The sequence below is a fragment of the Anomaloglossus baeobatrachus genome, unplaced genomic scaffold (genome assembly GCF_048569485.1).
Source record: "Anomaloglossus baeobatrachus isolate aAnoBae1 unplaced genomic scaffold, aAnoBae1.hap1 Scaffold_2651, whole genome shotgun sequence".
NCBI lineage: Eukaryota > Metazoa > Chordata > Amphibia > Anura > Aromobatidae > Anomaloglossus > Anomaloglossus baeobatrachus.
The window spans coordinates 127,479-144,491 of NW_027442179.1; the positions used below are offsets into that span (position 1 = coordinate 127,479).

The 17,013-nt window shown below is 46.7% G+C and overlaps 13 non-coding genes across 13 annotated transcripts; all 13 read right to left on the bottom strand.

Moving 5' to 3' along the window:
• Positions 1-772: 772 nt before the first annotated feature.
• Positions 773-963, bottom strand: LOC142264355 (U2 spliceosomal RNA). The gene has a single exon (XR_012730876.1). It is a non-coding gene; the product is annotated as a U2 spliceosomal RNA (small nuclear RNA).
• Positions 964-2,080: 1,117 nt separating this feature from the next.
• On the bottom strand, positions 2,081-2,271 carry LOC142264356 (U2 spliceosomal RNA). The gene has a single exon (XR_012730877.1). It is a non-coding gene; the product is annotated as a U2 spliceosomal RNA (small nuclear RNA).
• Positions 2,272-3,388: 1,117 nt separating this feature from the next.
• LOC142264357 (U2 spliceosomal RNA) lies at positions 3,389-3,579 on the bottom strand. Its single transcript, XR_012730878.1, has one exon. It is a non-coding gene; the product is annotated as a U2 spliceosomal RNA (small nuclear RNA).
• A 1,117-nt stretch (positions 3,580-4,696) lies between these two features.
• Positions 4,697-4,887, bottom strand: LOC142264358 (U2 spliceosomal RNA). The gene has a single exon (XR_012730879.1). It is a non-coding gene; the product is annotated as a U2 spliceosomal RNA (small nuclear RNA).
• Positions 4,888-6,004: 1,117 nt separating this feature from the next.
• LOC142264359 (U2 spliceosomal RNA) lies at positions 6,005-6,195 on the bottom strand. Its single transcript, XR_012730880.1, has one exon. It is a non-coding gene; the product is annotated as a U2 spliceosomal RNA (small nuclear RNA).
• A 1,117-nt stretch (positions 6,196-7,312) lies between these two features.
• LOC142264360 (U2 spliceosomal RNA) lies at positions 7,313-7,503 on the bottom strand. The gene has a single exon (XR_012730881.1). It is a non-coding gene; the product is annotated as a U2 spliceosomal RNA (small nuclear RNA).
• Positions 7,504-8,620: 1,117 nt separating this feature from the next.
• Positions 8,621-8,811, bottom strand: LOC142264362 (U2 spliceosomal RNA). The gene has a single exon (XR_012730882.1). It is a non-coding gene; the product is annotated as a U2 spliceosomal RNA (small nuclear RNA).
• Positions 8,812-9,928: 1,117 nt separating this feature from the next.
• On the bottom strand, positions 9,929-10,119 carry LOC142264364 (U2 spliceosomal RNA). Its single transcript, XR_012730884.1, has one exon. It is a non-coding gene; the product is annotated as a U2 spliceosomal RNA (small nuclear RNA).
• Positions 10,120-11,236: 1,117 nt separating this feature from the next.
• Positions 11,237-11,427, bottom strand: LOC142264400 (U2 spliceosomal RNA). The gene has a single exon (XR_012730917.1). It is a non-coding gene; the product is annotated as a U2 spliceosomal RNA (small nuclear RNA).
• A 1,117-nt stretch (positions 11,428-12,544) lies between these two features.
• On the bottom strand, positions 12,545-12,735 carry LOC142264365 (U2 spliceosomal RNA). Its single transcript, XR_012730885.1, has one exon. It is a non-coding gene; the product is annotated as a U2 spliceosomal RNA (small nuclear RNA).
• A 1,117-nt stretch (positions 12,736-13,852) lies between these two features.
• On the bottom strand, positions 13,853-14,043 carry LOC142264366 (U2 spliceosomal RNA). Its single transcript, XR_012730886.1, has one exon. It is a non-coding gene; the product is annotated as a U2 spliceosomal RNA (small nuclear RNA).
• Positions 14,044-15,160: 1,117 nt separating this feature from the next.
• On the bottom strand, positions 15,161-15,351 carry LOC142264367 (U2 spliceosomal RNA). Its single transcript, XR_012730887.1, has one exon. It is a non-coding gene; the product is annotated as a U2 spliceosomal RNA (small nuclear RNA).
• A 1,117-nt stretch (positions 15,352-16,468) lies between these two features.
• On the bottom strand, positions 16,469-16,659 carry LOC142264368 (U2 spliceosomal RNA). The gene has a single exon (XR_012730888.1). It is a non-coding gene; the product is annotated as a U2 spliceosomal RNA (small nuclear RNA).
• Positions 16,660-17,013: the final 354 nt, after the last annotated feature.

Genomic DNA, 17,013 nt, shown 5'->3' on the forward strand with positions numbered 1-17,013 from the left:
TCCCCAAACCCTAATCTTTTCCCTTTCCTTCCCAGCCCCCAAACCCTGCCCTCTGTACCTTTCTCACCACCCGCTTCCCTTCTCCTGTCATCCCCCTACCACCCGGGAAAAAAAGAGATTGCCCCCTCCTTCCACTAGCCCACCCTCCCACCCAAAGAACAACTTCTTCTGCGCAGCTTGTTTTCTAGGCAGCAGCGCTATTGTGATGTCATCGGGGGGCATTGTGACAAGCCGCCAGTGTTCCGTCTCTTCATGTTGTGCACTGTTCAAACCGAAAATACATCAACAGGCAGGCTACAGAAAAGCTTACTAACAAAGGTTAGAGAGGGGCTTTCTCAGAGGGCTTTTTACAGTTTGTCTATTCCCAATTAGCCGGTTTAGTATACTTAATGAAAGTACTAATTCTTTCATAGGCCGCCCATTCTTAGTATTTGACGTTCAGGTAACAACAGGTAACTTTATTTGGAGTGGAAGCAGAGAGATAACACCAAATGCCAATTGTAGATCCTCTCACACCTGTGGTCACTGCAGCATCTGACTCCACTTTGTCCAAAAGGGATCTATTCCATTCAATTACACATGATCTAGATTAGACTGACAACAAGATACTGCACGGGACATAGCAGAGTTGGTGAAGTTGAGTGGTGATGAGTTTGCTATTTGGATGAATAAAGCAAGTAAAAAGTGTGTTAGATAAAAATTCATTTCAATTCGCTAATCGGGCTAATATGAATCAGGTGAATCGAGTTCTGCTTTTGGAAACTGGGTTAAGAAGGGGTGCACCGTTCCTGGAGGTACTGCAATACCAGGTCAATGCGTGGAGTGGACAGAGCAAGCTCTTTTTCCATCTCCCTGTTCTAAAAATCCATTTAATATATGGTCCCCAGATAGGGGACGTATCAGATATTAAACTGATAAGAACAGATACTACACTTGATCTTAGCCAAAAGGCCGAGAAGCGATAACCAGAATTGGTTTGGGCCTCGAGTGGCACCCTGGCCTATGCCGGACACATCTTAGGGAGAGAGAGCGAGAGGGAGACAAACCCACGCCTACACAAGACATTTTGTCACCCAAGCCAACCCTTGAAAAGGCTGCTTTGCAGAGCAAAAACAAGAAGAATGGTGCGTTTTGCAGCCGCCGCCCACTGCAATGAATCTGAATAACTCCTCCTTTAGGGCGCAAGCAACTCCCCTCCCCCTTGCAGTCTTTCCAATTCACGATACAAAAAGACGGACAGGACAGGTTGCCTGACTTTCCGTCACTGCCACCCTTTGCCATCCTTACCCGTAGAAAGCCCTTTCATCATCCCCAAACCCTAATCTTTTCCCTTTCCTTCCCAGCCCCCAAACCCTGCCCTCTGTACCTTTCTCACCACCCGCTTCCCTTCTCCTGTCATCCCCCTACCACCCGGGAAAAAAAGAGATTGCCCCCTCCTTCCACTAGCCCACCCTCCCACCCAAAGAACAACTTCTTCTGCGCAGCTTGTTTTCTAGGCAGCAGCGCTATTGTGATGTCATCGGGGGGCATTGTGACAAGCCGCCAGTGTTCCGTCTCTTCATGTTGTGCACTGTTCAAACCGAAAATACATCAACAGGCAGGCTACAGAAAAGCTTACTAACAAAGGTTAGAGAGGGGCTTTCTCAGAGGGCTTTTTACAGTTTGTCTATTCCCAATTAGCCGGTTTAGTATACTTAATGAAAGTACTAATTCTTTCATAGGCCGCCCATTCTTAGTATTTGACGTTCAGGTAACAACAGGTAACTTTATTTGGAGTGGAAGCAGAGAGATAACACCAGATGCCAATTGTAGATCCTCTCACACCTGTGGTCACTGCAGCATCTGACTCCACTTTGTCCAAAAGGGATCTATTCCATTCAATTACACATGATCTAGATTAGACTGACAACAAGATACTGCACGGGACATAGCAGAGTTGGTGAAGTTGAGTGGTGATGAGTTTGCTATTTGGATGAATAAAGCAAGTAAAAAGTGTGTTAGATAAAAATTCATTTCAATTCGCTAATCGGGCTAATATGAATCAGGTGAATCGAGTTCTGCTTTTGGAAACTGGGTTAAGAAGGGGTGCACCGTTCCTGGAGGTACTGCAATACCAGGTCAATGCGTGGAGTGGACAGAGCAAGCTCTTTTTCCATCTCCCTGTTCTAAAAATCCATTTAATATATGGTCCCCAGATAGGGGACGTATCAGATATTAAACTGATAAGAACAGATACTACACTTGATCTTAGCCAAAAGGCCGAGAAGCGATAACCAGAATTGGTTTGGGCCTCGAGTGGCACCCTGGCCTATGCCGGACACATCTTAGGGAGAGAGAGCGAGAGGGAGACAAACCCACGCCTACACAAGACATTTTGTCACCCAAGCCAACCCTTGAAAAGGCTGCTTTGCAGAGCAAAAACAAGAAGAATGGTGCGTTTTGCAGCCGCCGCCCACTGCAATGAATCTGAATAACTCCTCCTTTAGGGCGCAAGCAACTCCCCTCCCCCTTGCAGTCTTTCCAATTCACGATACAAAAAGACGGACAGGACAGGTTGCCTGACTTTCCGTCACTGCCACCCTTTGCCATCCTTACCCGTAGAAAGCCCTTTCATCATCCCCAAACCCTAATCTTTTCCCTTTCCTTCCCAGCCCCCAAACCCTGCCCTCTGTACCTTTCTCACCACCCGCTTCCCTTCTCCTGTCATCCCCCTACCACCCGGGAAAAAAAGAGATTGCCCCCTCCTTCCACTAGCCCACCCTCCCACCCAAAGAACAACTTCTTCTGCGCAGCTTGTTTTCTAGGCAGCAGCGCTATTGTGATGTCATCGGGGGGCATTGTGACAAGCCGCCAGTGTTCCGTCTCTTCATGTTGTGCACTGTTCAAACCGAAAATACATCAACAGGCAGGCTACAGAAAAGCTTACTAACAAAGGTTAGAGAGGGGCTTTCTCAGAGGGCTTTTTACAGTTTGTCTATTCCCAATTAGCCGGTTTAGTATACTTAATGAAAGTACTAATTCTTTCATAGGCCGCCCATTCTTAGTATTTGACGTTCAGGTAACAACAGGTAACTTTATTTGGAGTGGAAGCAGAGAGATAACACCAGATGCCAATTGTAGATCCTCTCACACCTGTGGTCACTGCAGCATCTGACTCCACTTTGTCCAAAAGGGATCTATTCCATTCAATTACACATGATCTAGATTAGACTGACAACAAGATACTGCACGGGACATAGCAGAGTTGGTGAAGTTGAGTGGTGATGAGTTTGCTATTTGGATGAATAAAGCAAGTAAAAAGTGTGTTAGATAAAAATTCATTTCAATTCGCTAATCGGGCTAATATGAATCAGGTGAATCGAGTTCTGCTTTTGGAAACTGGGTTAAGAAGGGGTGCACCGTTCCTGGAGGTACTGCAATACCAGGTCAATGCGTGGAGTGGACAGAGCAAGCTCTTTTTCCATCTCCCTGTTCTAAAAATCCATTTAATATATGGTCCCCAGATAGGGGACGTATCAGATATTAAACTGATAAGAACAGATACTACACTTGATCTTAGCCAAAAGGCCGAGAAGCGATAACCAGAATTGGTTTGGGCCTCGAGTGGCACCCTGGCCTATGCCGGACACATCTTAGGGAGAGAGAGCGAGAGGGAGACAAACCCACGCCTACACAAGACATTTTGTCACCCAAGCCAACCCTTGAAAAGGCTGCTTTGCAGAGCAAAAACAAGAAGAATGGTGCGTTTTGCAGCCGCCGCCCACTGCAATGAATCTGAATAACTCCTCCTTTAGGGCGCAAGCAACTCCCCTCCCCCTTGCAGTCTTTCCAATTCACGATACAAAAAGACGGACAGGACAGGTTGCCTGACTTTCCGTCACTGCCACCCTTTGCCATCCTTACCCGTAGAAAGCCCTTTCATCATCCCCAAACCCTAATCTTTTCCCTTTCCTTCCCAGCCCCCAAACCCTGCCCTCTGTACCTTTCTCACCACCCGCTTCCCTTCTCCTGTCATCCCCCTACCACCCGGGAAAAAAAGAGATTGCCCCCTCCTTCCACTAGCCCACCCTCCCACCCAAAGAACAACTTCTTCTGCGCAGCTTGTTTTCTAGGCAGCAGCGCTATTGTGATGTCATCGGGGGGCATTGTGACAAGCCGCCAGTGTTCCGTCTCTTCATGTTGTGCACTGTTCAAACCGAAAATACATCAACAGGCAGGCTACAGAAAAGCTTACTAACAAAGGTTAGAGAGGGGCTTTCTCAGAGGGCTTTTTACAGTTTGTCTATTCCCAATTAGCCGGTTTAGTATACTTAATGAAAGTACTAATTCTTTCATAGGCCGCCCATTCTTAGTATTTGACGTTCAGGTAACAACAGGTAACTTTATTTGGAGTGGAAGCAGAGAGATAACACCAGATGCCAATTGTAGATCCTCTCACACCTGTGGTCACTGCAGCATCTGACTCCACTTTGTCCAAAAGGGATCTATTCCATTCAATTACACATGATCTAGATTAGACTGACAACAAGATACTGCACGGGACATAGCAGAGTTGGTGAAGTTGAGTGGTGATGAGTTTGCTATTTGGATGAATAAAGAAAGTAAAAAGTGTGTTAGATAAAAATTCATTTCAATTCGCTAATCGGGCTAATATGAATCAGGTGAATCGAGTTCTGCTTTTGGAAACTGGGTTAAGAAGGGGTGCACCGTTCCTGGAGGTACTGCAATACCAGGTCAATGCGTGGAGTGGACAGAGCAAGCTCTTTTTCCATCTCCCTGTTCTAAAAATCCATTTAATATATGGTCCCCAGATAGGGGACGTATCAGATATTAAACTGATAAGAACAGATACTACACTTGATCTTAGCCAAAAGGCCGAGAAGCGATAACCAGAATTGGTTTGGGCCTCGAGTGGCACCCTGGCCTATGCCGGACACATCTTAGGGAGAGAGAGCGAGAGGGAGACAAACCCACGCCTACACAAGACATTTTGTCACCCAAGCCAACCCTTGAAAAGGCTGCTTTGCAGAGCAAAAACAAGAAGAATGGTGCGTTTTGCAGCCGCCGCCCACTGCAATGAATCTGAATAACTCCTCCTTTAGGGCGCAAGCAACTCCCCTCCCCCTTGCAGTCTTTCCAATTCACGATACAAAAAGACGGACAGGACAGGTTGCCTGACTTTCCGTCACTGCCACCCTTTGCCATCCTTACCCGTAGAAAGCCCTTTCATCATCCCCAAACCCTAATCTTTTCCCTTTCCTTCCCAGCCCCCAAACCCTGCCCTCTGTACCTTTCTCACCACCCGCTTCCCTTCTCCTGTCATCCCCCTACCACCCGGGAAAAAAAGAGATTGCCCCCTCCTTCCACTAGCCCACCCTCCCACCCAAAGAACAACTTCTTCTGCGCAGCTTGTTTTCTAGGCAGCAGCGCTATTGTGATGTCATCGGGGGGCATTGTGACAAGCCGCCAGTGTTCCGTCTCTTCATGTTGTGCACTGTTCAAACCGAAAATACATCAACAGGCAGGCTACAGAAAAGCTTACTAACAAAGGTTAGAGAGGGGCTTTCTCAGAGGGCTTTTTACAGTTTGTCTATTCCCAATTAGCCGGTTTAGTATACTTAATGAAAGTACTAATTCTTTCATAGGCCGCCCATTCTTAGTATTTGACGTTCAGGTAACAACAGGTAACTTTATTTGGAGTGGAAGCAGAGAGATAACACCAGATGCCAATTGTAGATCCTCTCACACCTGTGGTCACTGCAGCATCTGACTCCACTTTGTCCAAAAGGGATCTATTCCATTCAATTACACATGATCTAGATTAGACTGACAACAAGATACTGCACGGGACATAGCAGAGTTGGTGAAGTTGAGTGGTGATGAGTTTGCTATTTGGATGAATAAAGCAAGTAAAAAGTGTGTTAGATAAAAATTCATTTCAATTCGCTAATCGGGCTAATATGAATCAGGTGAATCGAGTTCTGCTTTTGGAAACTGGGTTAAGAAGGGGTGCACCGTTCCTGGAGGTACTGCAATACCAGGTCAATGCGTGGAGTGGACAGAGCAAGCTCTTTTTCCATCTCCCTGTTCTAAAAATCCATTTAATATATGGTCCCCAGATAGGGGACGTATCAGATATTAAACTGATAAGAACAGATACTACACTTGATCTTAGCCAAAAGGCCGAGAAGCGATAACCAGAATTGGTTTGGGCCTCGAGTGGCACCCTGGCCTATGCCGGACACATCTTAGGGAGAGAGAGCGAGAGGGAGACAAACCCACGCCTACACAAGACATTTTGTCACCCAAGCCAACCCTTGAAAAGGCTGCTTTGCAGAGCAAAAACAAGAAGAATGGTGCGTTTTGCAGCCGCCGCCCACTGCAATGAATCTGAATAACTCCTCCTTTAGGGCGCAAGCAACTCCCCTCCCCCTTGCAGTCTTTCCAATTCACGATACAAAAAGACGGACAGGACAGGTTGCCTGACTTTCCGTCACTGCCACCCTTTGCCATCCTTACCCGTAGAAAGCCCTTTCATCATCCCCAAACCCTAATCTTTTCCCTTTCCTTCCCAGCCCCCAAACCCTGCCCTCTGTACCTTTCTCACCACCCGCTTCCCTTCTCCTGTCATCCCCCTACCACCCGGGAAAAAAAGAGATTGCCCCCTCCTTCCACTAGCCCACCCTCCCACCCAAAGAACAACTTCTTCTGCGCAGCTTGTTTTCTAGGCAGCAGCGCTATTGTGATGTCATCGGGGGGCATTGTGACAAGCCGCCAGTGTTCCGTCTCTTCATGTTGTGCACTGTTCAAACCGAAAATACATCAACAGGCAGGCTACAGAAAAGCTTACTAACAAAGGTTAGAGAGGGGCTTTCTCAGAGGGCTTTTTACAGTTTGTCTATTCCCAATTAGCCGGTTTAGTATACTTAATGAAAGTACTAATTCTTTAATAGGCCGCCCATTCTTAGTATTTGACGTTCAGGTAACAACAGGTAACTTTATTTGGAGTGGAAGCAGAGAGATAACACCAGATGCCAATTGTAGATCCTCTCACACCTGTGGTCACTGCAGCATCTGACTCCACTTTGTCCAAAAGGGATCTATTCCATTCAATTACACATGATCTAGATTAGACTGACAACAAGATACTGCACGGGACATAGCAGAGTTGGTGAAGTTGAGTGGTGATGAGTTTGCTATTTGGATGAATAAAGCAAGTAAAAAGTGTGTTAGATAAAAATTCATTTCAATTCGCTAATCGGGCTAATATGAATCAGGTGAATCGAGTTCTGCTTTTGGAAACTGGGTTAAGAAGGGGTGCACCGTTCCTGGAGGTACTGCAATACCAGGTCAATGCGTGGAGTGGACAGAGCAAGCTCTTTTTCCATCTCCCTGTTCTAAAAATCCATTTAATATATGGTCCCCAGATAGGGGACGTATCAGATATTAAACTGATAAGAACAGATACTACACTTGATCTTAGCCAAAAGGCCGAGAAGCGATAACCAGAATTGGTTTGGGCCTCGAGTGGCACCCTGGCCTATGCCGGACACATCTTAGGGAGAGAGAGCGAGAGGGAGACAAACCCACGCCTACACAAGACATTTTGTCACCCAAGCCAACCCTTGAAAAGGCTGCTTTGCAGAGCAAAAACAAGAAGAATGGTGCGTTTTGCAGCCGCCGCCCACTGCAATGAATCTGAATAACTCCTCCTTTAGGGCGCAAGCAACTCCCCTCCCCCTTGCAGTCTTTCCAATTCACGATACAAAAAGACGGACAGGACAGGTTGCCTGACTTTCCGTCACTGCCACCCTTTGCCATCCTTACCCGTAGAAAGCCCTTTCATCATCCCCAAACCCTAATCTTTTCCCTTTCCTTCCCAGCCCCCAAACCCTGCCCTCTGTACCTTTCTCACCACCCGCTTCCCTTCTCCTGTCATCCCCCTACCACCCGGGAAAAAAAGAGATTGCCCCCTCCTTCCACTAGCCCACCCTCCCACCCAAAGAACAACTTCTTCTGCGCAGCTTGTTTTCTAGGCAGCAGCGCTATTGTGATGTCATCGGGGGGCATTGTGACAAGCCGCCAGTGTTCCGTCTCTTCATGTTGTGCACTGTTCAAACCGAAAATACATCAACAGGCAGGCTACAGAAAAGCTTACTAACAAAGGTTAGAGAGGGGCTTTCTCAGAGGGCTTTTTACAGTTTGTCTATTCCCAATTAGCCGGTTTAGTATACTTAATGAAAGTACTAATTCTTTCATAGGCCGCCCATTCTTAGTATTTGACGTTCAGGTAACAACAGGTAACTTTATTTGGAGTGGAAGCAGAGAGATAACACCAGATGCCAATTGTAGATCCTCTCACACCTGTGGTCACTGCAGCATCTGACTCCACTTTGTCCAAAAGGGATCTATTCCATTCAATTACACATGATCTAGATTAGACTGACAACAAGATACTGCACGGGACATAGCAGAGTTGGTGAAGTTGAGTGGTGATGAGTTTGCTATTTGGATGAATAAAGCAAGTAAAAAGTGTGTTAGATAAAAATTCATTTCAATTCGCTAATCGGGCTAATATGAATCAGGTGAATCGAGTTCTGCTTTTGGAAACTGGGTTAAGAAGGGGTGCACCGTTCCTGGAGGTACTGCAATACCAGGTCAATGCGTGGAGTGGACAGAGCAAGCTCTTTTTCCATCTCCCTGTTCTAAAAATCCATTTAATATATGGTCCCCAGATAGGGGACGTATCAGATATTAAACTGATAAGAACAGATACTACACTTGATCTTAGCCAAAAGGCCGAGAAGCGATAACCAGAATTGGTTTGGGCCTCGAGTGGCACCCTGGCCTATGCCGGACACATCTTAGGGAGAGAGAGCGAGAGGGAGACAAACCCACGCCTACACAAGACATTTTGTCACCCAAGCCAACCCTTGAAAAGGCTGCTTTGCAGAGCAAAAACAAGAAGAATGGTGCGTTTTGCAGCCGCCGCCCACTGCAATGAATCTGAATAACTCCTCCTTTAGGGCGCAAGCAACTCCCCTCCCCCTTGCAGTCTTTCCAATTCACGATACAAAAAGACGGACAGGACATGTTGCCTGACTTTCCGTCACTGCCACCCTTTGCCATCCTTACCCGTAGAAAGCCCTTTCATCATCCCCAAACCCTAATCTTTTCCCTTTCCTTCCCAGCCCCCAAACCCTGCCCTCTGTACCTTTCTCACCACCCGCTTCCCTTCTCCTGTCATCCCCCTACCACCCGGGAAAAAAAGAGATTGCCCCCTCCTTCCACTAGCCCACCCTCCCACCCAAAGAACAACTTCTTCTGCGCAGCTTGTTTTCTAGGCAGCAGCGCTATTGTGATGTCATCGGGGGGCATTGTGACAAGCCGCCAGTGTTCCGTCTCTTCATGTTGTGCACTGTTCAAACCGAAAATACATCAACAGGCAGGCTACAGAAAAGCTTACTAACAAAGGTTAGAGAGGGGCTTTCTCAGAGGGCTTTTTACAGTTTGTCTATTCCCAATTAGCCGGTTTAGTATACTTAATGAAAGTACTAATTCTTTCATAGGCCGCCCATTCTTAGTATTTGACGTTCAGGTAACAACAGGTAACTTTATTTGGAGTGGAAGCAGAGAGATAACACCAGATGCCAATTGTAGATCCTCTCACACCTGTGGTCACTGCAGCATCTGACTCCACTTTGTCCAAAAGGGATCTATTCCATTCAATTACACATGATCTAGATTAGACTGACAACAAGATACTGCACGGGACATAGCAGAGTTGGTGAAGTTGAGTGGTGATGAGTTTGCTATTTGGATGAATAAAGCAAGTAAAAAGTGTGTTAGATAAAAATTCATTTCAATTCGCTAATCGGGCTAATATGAATCAGGTGAATCGAGTTCTGCTTTTGGAAACTGGGTTAAGAAGGGGTGCACCGTTCCTGGAGGTACTGCAATACCAGGTCAATGCGTGGAGTGGACAGAGCAAGCTCTTTTTCCATCTCCCTGTTCTAAAAATCCATTTAATATATGGTCCCCAGATAGGGGACGTATCAGATATTAAACTGATAAGAACAGATACTACACTTGATCTTAGCCAAAAGGCCGAGAAGCGATAACCAGAATTGGTTTGGGCCTCGAGTGGCACCCTGGCCTATGCCGGACACATCTTAGGGAGAGAGAGCGAGAGGGAGACAAACCCACGCCTACACAAGACATTTTGTCACCCAAGCCAACCCTTGAAAAGGCTGCTTTGCAGAGCAAAAACAAGAAGAATGGTGCGTTTTGCAGCCGCCGCCCACTGCAATGAATCTGAATAACTCCTCCTTTAGGGCGCAAGCAACTCCCCTCCCCCTTGCAGTCTTTCCAATTCACGATACAAAAAGACGGACAGGACAGGTTGCCTGACTTTCCGTCACTGCCACCCTTTGCCATCCTTACCCGTAGAAAGCCCTTTCATCATCCCCAAACCCTAATCTTTTCCCTTTCCTTCCCAGCCCCCAAACCCTGCCCTCTGTACCTTTCTCACCACCCGCTTCCCTTCTCCTGTCATCCCCCTACCACCCGGGAAAAAAAGAGATTGCCCCCTCCTTCCACTAGCCCACCCTCCCACCCAAAGAACAACTTCTTCTGCGCAGCTTGTTTTCTAGGCAGCAGCGCTATTGTGATGTCATCGGGGGGCATTGTGACAAGCCGCCAGTGTTCCGTCTCTTCATGTTGTGCACTGTTCAAACCGAAAATACATCAACAGGCAGGCTACAGAAAAGCTTACTAACAAAGGTTAGAGAGGGGCTTTCTCAGAGGGCTTTTTACAGTTTGTCTATTCCCAATTAGCCGGTTTAGTATACTTAATGAAAGTACTAATTCTTTCATAGGCCGCCCATTCTTAGTATTTGACGTTCAGGTAACAACAGGTAACTTTATTTGGAGTGGAAGCAGAGAGATAACACCAGATGCCAATTGTAGATCCTCTCACACCTGTGGTCACTGCAGCATCTGACTCCACTTTGTCCAAAAGGGATCTATTCCATTCAATTACACATGATCTAGATTAGACTGACAACAAGATACTGCACGGGACATAGCAGAGTTGGTGAAGTTGAGTGGTGATGAGTTTGCTATTTGGATGAATAAAGCAAGTAAAAAGTGTGTTAGATAAAAATTCATTTCAATTCGCTAATCGGGCTAATATGAATCAGGTGAATCGAGTTCTGCTTTTGGAAACTGGGTTAAGAAGGGGTGCACCGTTGCTGGAGGTACTGCAATACCAGGTCAATGCGTGGAGTGGACAGAGCAAGCTCTTTTTCCATCTCCCTGTTCTAAAAATCCATTTAATATATGGTCCCCAGATAGGGGACGTATCAGATATTAAACTGATAAGAACAGATACTACACTTGATCTTAGCCAAAAGGCCGAGAAGCGATAACCAGAATTGGTTTGGGCCTCGAGTGGCACCCTGGCCTATGCCGGACACATCTTAGGGAGAGAGAGCGAGAGGGAGACAAACCCACGCCTACACAAGACATTTTGTCACCCAAGCCAACCCTTGAAAAGGCTGCTTTGCAGAGCAAAAACAAGAAGAATGGTGCGTTTTGCAGCCGCCGCCCACTGCAATGAATCTGAATAACTCCTCCTTTAGGGCGCAAGCAACTCCCCTCCCCCTTGCAGTCTTTCCAATTCACGATACAAAAAGACGGACAGGACATGTTGCCTGACTTTCCGTCACTGCCACCCTTTGCCATCCTTACCCGTAGAAAGCCCTTTCATCATCCCCAAACCCTAATCTTTTCCCTTTCCTTCCCAGCCCCCAAACCCTGCCCTCTGTACCTTTCTCACCACCCGCTTCCCTTCTCCTGTCATCCCCCTACCACCCGGGAAAAAAAGAGATTGCCCCCTCCTTCCACTAGCCCACCCTCCCACCCAAAGAACAACTTCTTCTGCGCAGCTTGTTTTCTAGGCAGCAGCGCTATTGTGATGTCATCGGGGGGCATTGTGACAAGCCGCCAGTGTTCCGTCTCTTCATGTTGTGCACTGTTCAAACCGAAAATACATCAACAGGCAGGCTACAGAAAAGCTTACTAACAAAGGTTAGAGAGGGGCTTTCTCAGAGGGCTTTTTACAGTTTGTCTATTCCCAATTAGCCGGTTTAGTATACTTAATGAAAGTACTAATTCTTTCATAGGCCGCCCATTCTTAGTATTTGACGTTCAGGTAACAACAGGTAACTTTATTTGGAGTGGAAGCAGAGAGATAACACCAGATGCCAATTGTAGATCCTCTCACACCTGTGGTCACTGCAGCATCTGACTCCACTTTGTCCAAAAGGGATCTATTCCATTCAATTACACATGATCTAGATTAGACTGACAACAAGATACTGCACGGGACATAGCAGAGTTGGTGAAGTTGAGTGGTGATGAGTTTGCTATTTGGATGAATAAAGCAAGTAAAAAGTGTGTTAGATAAAAATTCATTTCAATTCGCTAATCGGGCTAATATGAATCAGGTGAATCGAGTTCTGCTTTTGGAAACTGGGTTAAGAAGGGGTGCACCGTTCCTGGAGGTACTGCAATACCAGGTCAATGCGTGGAGTGGACAGAGCAAGCTCTTTTTCCATCTCCCTGTTCTAAAAATCCATTTAATATATGGTCCCCAGATAGGGGACGTATCAGATATTAAACTGATAAGAACAGATACTACACTTGATCTTAGCCAAAAGGCCGAGAAGCGATAACCAGAATTGGTTTGGGCCTCGAGTGGCACCCTGGCCTATGCCGGACACATCTTAGGGAGAGAGAGCGAGAGGGAGACAAACCCACGCCTACACAAGACATTTTGTCACCCAAGCCAACCCTTGAAAAGGCTGCTTTGCAGAGCAAAAACAAGAAGAATGGTGCGTTTTGCAGCCGCCGCCCACTGCAATGAATCTGAATAACTCCTCCTTTAGGGCGCAAGCAACTCCCCTCCCCCTTGCAGTCTTTCCAATTCACGATACAAAAAGACGGACAGGACAGGTTGCCTGACTTTCCGTCACTGCCACCCTTTGCCATCCTTACCCGTAGAAAGCCCTTTCATCATCCCCAAACCCTAATCTTTTCCCTTTCCTTCCCAGCCCCCAAACCCTGCCCTCTGTACCTTTCTCACCACCCGCTTCCCTTCTCCTGTCATCCCCCTACCACCCGGGAAAAAAAGAGATTGCCCCCTCCTTCCACTAGCCCACCCTCCCACCCAAAGAACAACTTCTTCTGCGCAGCTTGTTTTCTAGGCAGCAGCGCTATTGTGATGTCATCGGGGGGCATTGTGACAAGCCGCCAGTGTTCCGTCTCTTCATGTTGTGCACTGTTCAAACCGAAAATACATCAACAGGCAGGCTACAGAAAAGCTTACTAACAAAGGTTAGAGAGGGGCTTTCTCAGAGGGCTTTTTACAGTTTGTCTATTCCCAATTAGCCGGTTTAGTATACTTAATGAAAGTACTAATTCTTTCATAGGCCGCCCATTCTTAGTATTTGACGTTCAGGTAACAACAGGTAACTTTATTTGGAGTGGAAGCAGAGAGATAACACCAGATGCCAATTGTAGATCCTCTCACACCTGTGGTCACTGCAGCATCTGACTCCACTTTGTCCAAAAGGGATCTATTCCATTCAATTACACATGATCTAGATTAGACTGACAACAAGATACTGCACGGGACATAGCAGAGTTGGTGAAGTTGAGTGGTGATGAGTTTGCTATTTGGATGAATAAAGCAAGTAAAAAGTGTGTTAGATAAAAATTCATTTCAATTCGCTAATCGGGCTAATATGAATCAGGTGAATCGAGTTCTGCTTTTGGAAACTGGGTTAAGAAGGGGTGCACCGTTCCTGGAGGTACTGCAATACCAGGTCAATGCGTGGAGTGGACAGAGCAAGCTCTTTTTCCATCTCCCTGTTCTAAAAATCCATTTAATATATGGTCCCCAGATAGGGGACGTATCAGATATTAAACTGATAAGAACAGATACTACACTTGATCTTAGCCAAAAGGCCGAGAAGCGATAACCAGAATTGGTTTGGGCCTCGAGTGGCACCCTGGCCTATGCCGGACACATCTTAGGGAGAGAGAGCGAGAGGGAGACAAACCCACGCCTACACAAGACATTTTGTCACCCAAGCCAACCCTTGAAAAGGCTGCTTTGCAGAGCAAAAACAAGAAGAATGGTGCGTTTTGCAGCCGCCGCCCACTGCAATGAATCTGAATAACTCCTCCTTTAGGGCGCAAGCAACTCCCCTCCCCCTTGCAGTCTTTCCAATTCACGATACAAAAAGACGGACAGGACAGGTTGCCTGACTTTCCGTCACTGCCACCCTTTGCCATCCTTACCCGTAGAAAGCCCTTTCATCATCCCCAAACCCTAATCTTTTCCCTTTCCTTCCCAGCCCCCAAACCCTGCCCTCTGTACCTTTCTCACCACCCGCTTCCCTTCTCCTGTCATCCCCCTACCACCCGGGAAAAAAAGAGATTGCCCCCTCCTTCCACTAGCCCACCCTCCCACCCAAAGAACAACTTCTTCTGCGCAGCTTGTTTTCTAGGCAGCAGCGCTATTGTGATGTCATCGGGGGGCATTGTGACAAGCCGCCAGTGTTCCGTCTCTTCATGTTGTGCACTGTTCAAACCGAAAATACATCAACAGGCAGGCTACAGAAAAGCTTACTAACAAAGGTTAGAGAGGGGCTTTCTCAGAGGGCTTTTTACAGTTTGTCTATTCCCAATTAGCCGGTTTAGTATACTTAATGAAAGTACTAATTCTTTCATAGGCCGCCCATTCTTAGTATTTGACGTTCAGGTAACAACAGGTAACTTTATTTGGAGTGGAAGCAGAGAGATAACACCAGATGCCAATTGTAGATCCTCTCACACCTGTGGTCACTGCAGCATCTGACTCCACTTTGTCCAAAAGGGATCTATTCCATTCAATTACACATGATCTAGATTAGACTGACAACAAGATACTGCACGGGACATAGCAGAGTTGGTGAAGTTGAGTGGTGATGAGTTTGCTATTTGGATGAATAAAGCAAGTAAAAAGTGTGTTAGATAAAAATTCATTTCAATTCGCTAATCGGGCTAATATGAATCAGGTGAATCGAGTTCTGCTTTTGGAAACTGGGTTAAGAAGGGGTGCACCGTTCCTGGAGGTACTGCAATACCAGGTCAATGCGTGGAGTGGACAGAGCAAGCTCTTTTTCCATCTCCCTGTTCTAAAAATCCATTTAATATATGGTCCCCAGATAGGGGACGTATCAGATATTAAACTGATAAGAACAGATACTACACTTGATCTTAGCCAAAAGGCCGAGAAGCGATAACCAGAATTGGTTTGGGCCTCGAGTGGCACCCTGGCCTATGCCGGACACATCTTAGGGAGAGAGAGCGAGAGGGAGACAAACCCACGCCTACACAAGACATTTTGTCACCCAAGCCAACCCTTGAAAAGGCTGCTTTGCAGAGCAAAAACAAGAAGAATGGTGCGTTTTGCAGCCGCCGCCCACTGCAATGAATCTGAATAACTCCTCCTTTAGGGCGCAAGCAACTCCCCTCCCCCTTGCAGTCTTTCCAATTCACGATACAAAAAGACGGACAGGACAGGTTGCCTGACTTTCCGTCACTGCCACCCTTTGCCATCCTTACCCGTAGAAAGCCCTTTCATCATCCCCAAACCCTAATCTTTTCCCTTTCCTTCCCAGCCCCCAAACCCTGCCCTCTGTACCTTTCTCACCACCCGCTTCCCTTCTCCTGTCATCCCCCTACCACCCGGGAAAAAAAGAGATTGCCCCCTCCTTCCACTAGCCCACCCTCCCACCCAAAGAACAACTTCTTCTGCGCAGCTTGTTTTCTAGGCAGCAGCGCTATTGTGATGTCATCGGGGGGCATTGTGACAAGCCGCCAGTGTTCCGTCTCTTCATGTTGTGCACTGTTCAAACCGAAAATACATCAACAGGCAGGCTACAGAAAAGCTTACTAACAAAGGTTAGAGAGGGGCTTTCTCAGAGGGCTTTTTACAGTTTGTCTATTCCCAATTAGCCGGTTTAGTATACTTAATGAAAGTACTAATTCTTTCATAGGCCGCCCATTCTTAGTATTTGACGTTCAGGTAACAACAGGTAACTTTATTTGGAGTGGAAGCAGAGAGATAACACCAGATGCCAATTGTAGATCCTCTCACACCTGTGGTCACTGCAGCATCTGACTCCACTTTGTCCAAAAGGGATCTATTCCATTCAATTACACATGATCTAGATTAGACTGACAACAAGATACTGCACGGGACATAGCAGAGTTGGTGAAGTTGAGTGGTGATGAGTTTGCTATTTGGATGAATAAAGCAAGTAAAAAGTGTGTTAGATAAAAATTCATTTCAATTCGCTAATCGGGCTAATATGAATCAGGTGAATCGAGTTCTGCTTTTGGAAACTGGGTTAAGAAGGGGTGCACCGTTCCTGGAGGTACTGCAATACCAGGTCAATGCGTGGAGTGGACAGAGCAAGCTCTTTTTCCATCTCCCTGTTCTAAAAATCCATTTAATATATGGTCCCCAGATAGGGGACGTATCAGATATTAAACTGATAAGAACAGATACTACACTTGATCTTAGCCAAAAGGCCGAGAAGCGATAACCAGAATTGGTTTGGGCCTCGAGTGGCACCCTGGCCTATGCCGGACACATCTTAGGGAGAGAGAGCGAGAGGGAGACAAACCCACGCCTACACAAGACATTTTGTCACCCAAGCCAACCCTTGAAAAGGCTGCTTTGCAGAGCAAAAACAAGAAGAATGGTGCGTTTTGCAGCCGCCGCCCACTGCAATGAATCTGAATAACTCCTCCTTTAGGGCGCAAGCAACTCCCCTCCCCCTTGCAGTCTTTCCAATTCACGATACAAAAAGACGGACAGGACAGGTTGCCTGACTTTCCGTCACTGCCACCCTTTGCCATCCTTACCCGTAGAAAGCCCTTTCATCATCCCCAAAC